The sequence below is a fragment of the Sapajus apella genome, unplaced genomic scaffold (genome assembly GCF_009761245.1).
Source record: "Sapajus apella isolate SASKATOON/1434 unplaced genomic scaffold, GSC_monkey_1.0 scaffold13, whole genome shotgun sequence".
Lineage (NCBI taxonomy): Eukaryota > Metazoa > Chordata > Mammalia > Primates > Cebidae > Sapajus > Sapajus apella.
This window is the reverse complement of record NW_022436953.1, coordinates 426,639-436,236: the sequence shown is the minus strand read 5'-3', so window position 1 is coordinate 436,236 and position 9,598 is coordinate 426,639. Positions and strand designations below refer to the sequence as shown.

General features: G+C 46.2%; 1 non-coding gene across 1 annotated transcript; it reads left to right on the top strand.

The window, feature by feature from the left end:
* The first annotated feature begins 9,170 nt into the window (after window positions 1-9,170).
* On the top strand, window positions 9,171-9,277 carry LOC116554242. Its single transcript, XR_004270126.1, has one exon. It is a non-coding gene; the product is annotated as a U6 spliceosomal RNA (small nuclear RNA).
* Window positions 9,278-9,598: the final 321 nt, after the last annotated feature.

Sequence of the window (9,598 nt, the reverse complement as noted above, 5' to 3'; positions counted from 1 at the left end):
TTCTTTCTCTCTCTCTCTCTCTCTCTTTCTTTCTTTCTTTCTTTCTTTCTTTCTTTCTTTCTTTCTTTCTTTCTTTCTTTCTTTCTCTCTCTCTTTCTTTCTTTCTTCTTTCCTCCTCTCTTTTCTTTCTTTCTTTCCTTTCTTCCTTCCCTCCCTCCCTCCCTCCCTCCCTCCCTCCCTCCCTCCCTCCTTCCTTCCTTCCTTCCTTCCTTCCTTCCTTCCTTCCTTCCTTCCTTCCTTCTTTCTGGATAACATCTTGCTCTGTCACTCAGGTGCAGTGATGTGATCAGAGTTCACTGCAGCCTCAACCTCCCAGGCTCAAGTGATCTTCCCACCTCTGCCTCCCAAGTAGCTGGGACCCACCATGCCCAGCTTGCTTTTATTTATTTATTTATTTATTTATTTATTATGACAAAGTCTCTCTGTCACCCAGGCTGGAGTGCAGTGGCATGATTGCAGCTCACTGCAACCTCCGCCTCCCAGGTTCAAGTGATTCTCCTGCCTCAGCCTCCTGAGTAGCTGAGATTACAGGTGTGTGCCACAATGCCCGGCTAAGTTTTGTATTTTTAGTAGAGGCCAGGTTTCACCATTTTGGTCAGGCTGATCTTGAACTCCTGACCTCAAATGATCTGCCTGCCTCAGCCTCCCAAAGTGCAGGGATTTCAGGTGGGAGCCATGGTTCCCAGCTCCAGCTAATTTATTTTTATTTTCTGTAGAGACAGGGTCTTGCTATGTTGCCCAGGCTAGAATCTTTGCTTTTCTCTGAATGAGTGGGTGCCTAAATTTGAGAGAAGGAAGGGGCGAGTGGGGGGTGGGGTTGTCCATAGAGTAAGCTGAGTTACACAGCAGCCCCCTTTGTGGGCATTTCCTGGGCAGGGCAGTGGCATATGACCCTTTCAGACCATGGGGCAATGGCTCCAAATTCTCACCTTGGTGGTTGATTCATCAAGTATTCAGAAAAGGAAAACACTAAAAAATTATCAAAAGGGGAAGTGTATAGAATGGGCCCATTGTCACATGTGTGAATGACTCTTTGCGCTTGTCTTTTACCGGATGGGAATCCTTTTCTACTTTCTGTTTTCGATATTTGTCAGAGAAATGTGCCTTGGGCTTCATCCTTTCCCTTCTCCTAACCCCTTACCTCGGGTTGCAGCCAAAGAGGAACCAGAAGTTCTGCTGTCAAAAGGGGAAGAAAAGTTAATGGTGACTCTCCCCAGCAGCAAAAACTCACATCAACCTGCTTTAAAAGTAACATAGCCCAGTGTAGCTGGCCTCACTGACAGAGCCTGGGTCCTCAGCAGTTAGACAAGTCAGCCAGGAGCACACCAGGGCAGTCAGGCACAGGGAGGGCAGATAGCCCTTTACTGTCGTCCCCTTCAAAGATGTCCAAGGTCATGCCCAGGCCAGGCTGGCCCACTGACAGCAGTGGGGGTGGAAAGGCCCAGGGCTCTCTGAGGTTCCATTTACCTCTCAGTCTGCCTGAGCAACCTGACTTCTCCCTCTGCCCTTCCTTCCACAGGCGGCACTTCCAGGAGCACTCCCTGGTAAGCATGCATCCTGTACACAGATTTCTTTTCTTTTTTTTTTTGAAAGAGGGTCTCACTTGATTGCCTGGGCTGGAGTGCAGTGGTGTAATCACAGCTCACTACAGCCTCGACCTCCTGGGCTCAAGCAATCCTCCAACCTCAGCCTCCCAAATAGCTAGAACTACAAGTATGCAACACCACACCTAGCTAATTTTTGCATTTGTTTTTAAGATGGAGTTTTGCTTTTGTTACCCAGGCTGGAGTGCAGTGGCATGATCTACGCTCACTGCAACCTCCACCTTCTAGGTTCAAGCAATTCTCTTGCCTCAGCCTCCTGAGTAGCTGGGATTACAGGCGCCTGTCACCACGTCTGGCTAATTTTTTCTATTTTTAGTAGAGATGGGGTTTCATCATGTTGGCCAGGCTGCTGTTGAACTCCTGACTTCAGGTGATCCGCACACCTCAGCCTCCCAAAGTGCAGGGATTATAGGCATAAGCCATCACGCCTGGCCAATTTTTGTATTTTTTGTGGAGACTGGGTTTTGCTATGTTGCCCAGCTGGTCTCAAACTTCCGGGCTTAAGTGATCTGTCTCTTTGGCTTCCCAAAGTGCTGGGATTATAAGTGTGAGCCACTGCGCCCAGCCATGTACATTTAATTCCTTCTCAGAGTTTGCTTTCTGGGGAGCACAACTGGGACAATTACTTCAGGAAAGAAGTAAGCAGTGAACTTTTTTTTTTTTTTTTTTTTTTTGAGGCAGAGCCTCACTCTGTCACCTAGGCTGGAGTGCAGTGGTGATTTCTCAGCTTGCTGCCACCTCTGCCTCCCGGGTTCAAATGATTCTCCTGCGTCAGCCTCCTGAGTAGCTGGGATTACAGGCACCTGCCACCACACCTGGCTAATTTTTGTATTTTCAGTAGAGACGGGGTTTCACCATGTTGGCCAGGCTGGTCTCAAACTCTTGACCCTGTGATCTGTCCACTTCAGCCTCCCAAAGTGCTATGATTACAGGTGTGAGCTACCATGCCCAGCTGGTAAGCAGAGAACTTCTATGATCCTATTTATGTGATGAATGGATACATACTTCCAAATGCATAGAAAATCTGTGAAACCATGCAAAACGTGCTGTTAACAATAGCCACCCTCAGGGATGAGGTGTGGGGTCCTTTGGGATGGTGAAGCGGTGGCTTTATACTCTTTACCATAAACATGAATTACCTTTTCTTTTATCATTGAAAAAGGCTTTTACTTCTGAAGAGGCACGCAATCCAAATGTGATCCATTGTCATGGCCGCTGTTTGTGGAACCTGTTCTATGTACCACATATTTCAGCATGCATTCCCTAGTCCTCACAGTGACGCAAAGAGGTGGATGCCATGATTACACCATTTTGCAGATCAGCACACCGAGTATCAGAGATGCCAGGTGACTGGTCCAGGAACACTTGTTACCAGGCAGAGGAACTGGAATAGACCTGGGCTCTGACTCCAGAGTTCAGGTTCTTTCTGAGCTCAATCAGGATGTGTGTCTTTCTGTCAGCGCAAAGGATACCTTATGTTCTAAGCCAAGAATATGGGGGAAAGAGCAAATGACTGGGAGTTGAGCAAGCCTCAGTTCCTGTTGCCATCGTGAGCTAAGTGACCTCTGTGCCATTTATTTGTTTATTTGTGACATGGTCTCCCTACGTTGCCCCGGCTAATCTCGAACTCCTGGGCTCAAGAGATCCTCCTGCCTTGGCCTCCCGAAGTGCTGGGATTACAGGCCTGAGCCACCACGCCTGGCTTCTCTGTGCCATTTAGTGTCGCTATGCTGCACTCGCCTCATCCGGAAAAATCCCAAAGGCCGTTTAGTGTAGAGACAGAACCAAAAGGCTCTCCGGCTGACAGAGCTGTGTCCCACTATTTACTGTATGATTTTTAGTAAGTTACTTAACCTTTCTCAGCCTCAGTTTTCCATTCTCTGAAGAAGAGAAAATGGATTGTAAGACTCAGGGTTGTTATGAAGGTTAAATAAGATAGTATAACAGCACTTATTGTATTCTAAGAACTCAAAAAAAGAACTTCCTCCTCCTTGAAATGTAAACTTTGATTTTTGGGGTAAAGAAAAACTGCCCGTAGTTTTAGCATAAGTAACAACACCCAATTTGATGAAGAAAATGTATTTAATATATGCAAAAGGACTGGTTTGGGATTCTTTTATGGTTCGGCAGAAGAAAGAAACCATTTTTCTCATGCCCATAGTCTAACTCCACACATTCCATGTGACTGACAGCTCTCCCAGGGAGTTATAGGCTGTCCTGGATGGGAAGTGAGAGAGCAAGAGGTCTCACCTGGAGAGTGTGAAGGGGAAAAACAAACCCCTAGCCTTGGGAAGAATGATACAATTGTGGGTTGAATGGTGGCTCCCAAAAAGGCAGCCCACATTTTAACCTCTGGAACCTGTGAATGTGACCTGATTTGGAAAAAGGTCTTTGCAGATGTAATCCCAAGGTGAGATCATCCTGGATTATCTGGTTTTTTGTTTGTTTGTTTGTTTTTTGAGACAGAGTCTTGCTCTGTCACCCAGGCTGGAGTGCAGTGGTGTGATCTGGGCTCACTGTAACCTCTGCCTCTGGGTTCAAGTGATTCTCCTGCCTCAGCCTCTTGAGTAGCTGGGATTACAGGCATGTGCCACCATGCTTGGCTAATTTTTGTATTATTATTATTTTTTTTTAGTAGAGACAGGGTTTCACCATGTTGGTCAGGCTAGTCTTGAACTTCTGACCTCATGAACCACCTGCCTTGGCCTCCCAAAGTGCTGGGATTATAGGCATGAGCTACCACACCCAGCCCATCCTGAATTATCTGAATGGACCCTAAATCCAATGACAAGTGTCCTTATAAGAGACAGAGAAGAGATACCTGGGAAAACAGAAGGTCATGTGAGGACAGAGGCAGAGATCTGAGTTATACAGCCATAAGCTGAGGAACTCCTGGAACCCTCCAGAAGCAGAAAGAAGCAATGAAGGATCCTCCTCCATGACTTCAGAGGGAGTGCTGCCTTGCTGACATGTTGATTCCAGATTTTTGGCCTCCTAAATTGTGAAAGAATAAATATCTGGACCACACCTGGTGGCTCATGTCTATAATCCCAGTACTTTGGGTGGCTGAGGCGGGTGGATCTCTTGAGCTCAGGAGTTTGAGACCAGCCTAGGCAACATGGCAAAACCCTATATCTATAAAAAATATCCTCCCAAAATTAGCCAGGTGTGGTGGCATGTACCTGTAGTCCCAGCTACTCGGGAGGCTGAGGTGGGGATCACTTTAAGTCTGGAGGCAGAAGTTACAGTGAGCCAAGACTGTGCCACTGCACTCCAGCCTGGGTGACAGAGTGAAGCCTTGTCTCAAAAAAAAAAAAAAATTATGTAGTTTTAAGCCACAAAATTTGTGGTAATGTGTCACAGCAGCCACAGGGAACTAATACAGGTGGTATGGGACAATTTTAGTGGCAACTCTGGGAAAAGACTCAAGATTAAAAGACATCAAAAGAAGACCCATTCAGTTAAACAAGTAACATCAGACAATAAGGCTGCAGACCTCACGCAAATGACATACTCACCTTCTAAAACCGAGTCACACAGACGGGGAAGTAGGTCAGTAGAACTGACAGGACTTAAGGGCAGGAAACCAAAGAGGCCGTGTTGCACAAAGGGAGGGATGCGGCCCAGCTCAGATCCTGCCCCAACAGTGGCAAAATGGATCTCTCAAATGCTAGGAAATTAGACAGAGATATACAGAGAATGAGCACATTTCTTTTCCTTTTTTCTTTCTTTCTTTTTTTTTGAGATGGAGCCTCACTCTGTCACCCAGGCTAGAGTGCAATGGCACGATCTTGGCTCACTGCAAACTTCACTTTCCAGGTTCAAGTAATTTTCCTGCCTCAGCCTTCTGAGTAGCTGGGATTACAGGTGCCTGTCACCACGCCCAGCTAATTTTTGTATTTTATTTAGTAGACACAGGATTTCACCAGGTTGGCCAGCTGATCTCGAACTCCTGACCTCAGGTGATCCACCCGACTTGGCTTCCCAAAGTGCTTGGATTACAGGCGTGAGCCACCACGCTCAGCCGGAGCACATTTCTGTTAGAATAAGAAAAAATAAAAAATACATTAAAAGGGAAATGGTCGAGAGGTAGGAAGACATAGCTTCCTTTTAAGGAGCCAGTAGCCACTGGGGTGTGCTATCCTCTCGTGGTGAAAGGTTTGAGAGGGATGACTCACAGGCCTCTACTGAAGGGTCTCACAGAGAAATGCACCAAAAACAAAGGGCATGGAAGCAACCTAAGTGTCCAGTACCAGAGGACGGGTGAAGTGATAGCACAGCCACACAATAGGACATGATGTAGCCACGATGCTGTAGATAAATATTCGCTCAATTGAAAGATGTTCAAGACATATTAAGAGCAGAAAGCAAGCGTGGAACAGTAGGTACAATGTAGTCCTGTTCCTCATATGTAAAATGCAGATGAAGATAGTAGTGCTTACCCTACAGAGTTGTTATGAGCATTTGATTAATATACGCAAAGTGCTTGACAGTACCTGGAACATGTACATCTGTACAGCATCACTGTTTTATCATCACTTATGTTTTTTTAATTCTTAAAATTTTTATTTTATTTATTTATTTGTAGACAGTCTTGCTCTGTCACCCAGGCTGGAGGGCAGTGGTGCAATCTTGGCTCACTGCAACCTCCACCTCCCAGGTTCAAGTGATTCTCATGCCTCAGCCTCCTGGGTAGCTGGGACTACAAGCGTGTGACCCTGCGCCCGGCTAATTTTTATTTTGTTTTGTGAGTACATGATGTCTCCCTCATCTGGCATTTTCTACCTTCCAATGTACTTAAAGTCCACACAGGACTTACCTCATCCAAATCTTCTTTTTTTTTTTTTTTTTGAGACGGAGTTTCGCTCTTGTTACCCAGGCTGGAGTGCAATGGCGCAATCTCGGCTCACCGCAACCTCCGCCTCCTGGGTTCAGGCAATTCTCCTGCCTCAGCCTCCTGAGTAGCTGGGACTACAGACACGCGCCACCATGCCCAGCTAATTTTTTGTAGTTTTAGTAGAGACGGGGTTTCACCATGTTGACCAGGATGGTCTCGATCTCTTGACCTCGTGATCCACCCGCCTCGGCCTCCCAAAGTGCTGGGATTACAGGCTTGAGCCACCGCGCCCGGCAAAGCTTCTTTTCTATTTAGACTTTCCGCCAGCCTCTCCCATCCCTCTTCTGTGACCTCCATTGGCTTAGGCACACTTCCCTTTCCCAGGCTAACAAGCCCTCTGGCAGAAGCCCCTCAATCATCAGCCAATCTGAGTCTGGCAAGGCTCATGATTTCAGATAAATATATAGATAGACATAGAGGATATAGATATAGACATAGGTCCCTTTTAGTAGTGCTTGTTTTTTGTCATCATAAGGAATTCTCAACCACATGGACAGTTGACTAGAAGACTTCACATGCATGCACTGCAATTTCCTCCTGGATATGTAACTTCCCTCAAATTGTTCAAGCTCCCAAGAAGCTGTAGAGGAAAGGGCTCCTGGTACAGGCTTGGAGACCTCAGCAGGGCGGCCCACAGGTGTTCCCACATTTCCCCTTCCCCAGCTGGGCCCTAGGCGGCCTGAGCTGCAAAGTCACCCCAAATGCCTACCTCTCCCCACCTCATCGACTGTAGCTCTGCCCAGTAACATCTCCTTCCTGGCTCCTGACGCAGCTTGCTCCCTAAAAACCTCCCCTAAACCCGCTCTGTGCCCCTGTGGGGTTCTTCTTTCCCCATTTCCCCTGTCCACATACACTTCCCTCGCTTGTCCCCACATTCTATTTATTTTTCAGTTTATTGTGGTTTTAGTTTTATTTTTTTTTGATTAATTGTTTATTTATTTAGAGACAGAGTCTGGCTCTGTCACCCAGGCTGGAGTGCAGTGGTGCCATCTTGGCTCACTGAAACCTCTGCCTCCTGGATTCAAGCAATTCTCCTGCCTCAGCCTCCTGAGTAGCTGAGATTACAGATGTGTGCCTCCATACCCAGCTAACTTTTGTATTTTTAGTAGAGATGGGGTCATCAGGTTGGCCAGGCTGGTCTCAAACTCCTGAACTCAGGTGATCTGCCCATGTCAGCCTCCCAAAGTGCTGGGATTACAGGCATGAGTTACTGCACCTGACCTTTTTTTTTTTTTTTTAGAGAAGCAGGGTCTTGCTCTGTCACCCAGGCTGGAGTGCAGTGGTGCAGTCACTGTTCACTGCAACCTCAAAATCTTGGGCTCAAGCTATCTTCTTGCCTCAGCCTAATGAGTAGCTGGGACTACAGGCGTACACCACCATGCCAAGCTAACTTGGTTCATTTTTTGTAGAGATGGGGTCTTGCTATGTTGCCCAGGTTGGCCTTGAACTCCTGGCCTCAAGAAATCCTCCTACCTTGGCCCCCAAAATGCTGGGATTACAGGTAGATGCACCATGCCTGGCCTTGTTTTACTTTTTAATGCAAAGCTAACATACATTTATAATGAAAGAGGAGGGGCCAGGCACGGTGGCTCATGCCTGTAATCCCTGCACTTTGGGAGGCTGAGGCGGGTGGTTCAGGAGGTCAGGAGTTCAAGACCAGCCTGGCCAATATGGTGAAACTCCATCTCTACTAAAAATACAAAAAGTAGCTAGGCATGGCGGTGTGTGCCTGTAGTCCCAGATACTTGGGAGGCTAAGGTGGGAGAATCACTTAAACCTGGAAGGTGGAGGCTGCAGTCAGCCAAGATCACACCACTGCACTCCAGCCTGGGTGACAGAGCCAGACTTCGTCTCAAAAAAAAAAAAAAAAAAAAGAAGAAAAGAAAAAGAAAAAGTAAGAAAGAGGAGGTAGGGGAAGCCTCAGTCAAGAAATGAGCTAGCTGGATATGGACTGCGTTGGTGGCACCAGCTTAAAGACAGAAGAAAAAGAATAGAAAAACCAGCTCCATCTCCTTTATTTTCCCTGCTTCCCCAGAAAAATACACTTTTTAAAGGCACACATGAAAATTGTGAACCCAATGCGTATTATGGTCTTTCTGAGGTCCACTAAACAACGCAATATTCTCCCTGTGTTAAATTTATGTTACATTTATCTGAATCGATTGAAATTAAAGAAACTATAGGCAAAAGAGTAATTAATACTTGGTGCAGAAAAATTAAAACAGCAAAGTCAAAAGGCAAAAATAAAAATAAGCTGCAGTCTCTTCAATGAGCAACAGCACGGTAACAACACAATGAGTCAGGCTTTCCAGATGCTTCTATATAAACAGGTCCACGTCTCTCACCTGTAGTTCCCCCAGGAAGAAATCCATGGAACCACAAGGCTGTTTTGTTTTTGTGTTTGTCTTCCAAGTTTGTAGCAAATTTGTTTGGCTGTACCACCTGATCCAAACTGATGTGGTGCTATTGGTATTCTTTAGTTATCTCAGTTAAAGTGACTACTCTGCAGAAATATTAATGAATTTGACTGTTGTGAGTTGCTACCTCAAGCACACTAAGGATGTTCTGTAATTATGCACCTTTGTAAAATCTGGAAAAGTCTGAATCAAAATACATTGACCCCCAAGATTCAGAACAGTAGATCTGAATATTTAAAATAAGTGGCGATAGTGCTCGCTTTGGCAGCCCATATACTAAAATTGGGACAATGCAGAGAAGAATGGCATGGCCTCTGTCCAAGGATGACAAGCAAATTCATGAAGCATTCTGTATCAAAAAAAAAAATTGTTTTAGGTCAGGCGCGGTGGCTCACATCTGTCATCCCAGCACTTTGGGAGGCCGAGGCGGACTCAAGCCCTGATCCCTTTGTCAGGACCCAAGACCAATTGCTAGTGAAGGGACACAGAGGCAAGAGAGTCCTAGAGGAAGGAGACCCTCCAGGGAAGGATTTAGGAAGCAATGGCTCCCTCGCAGTTCGCACTGGCAATTAAGTTTCAGTATGTAAAGTTTGGAGGATGCATAAACATTCAAGCCACAGTGGACATGGAGACTGGATCTGGGTGACGAAGTAGAGGGAGGAAGAGAGGATGATCCAGGC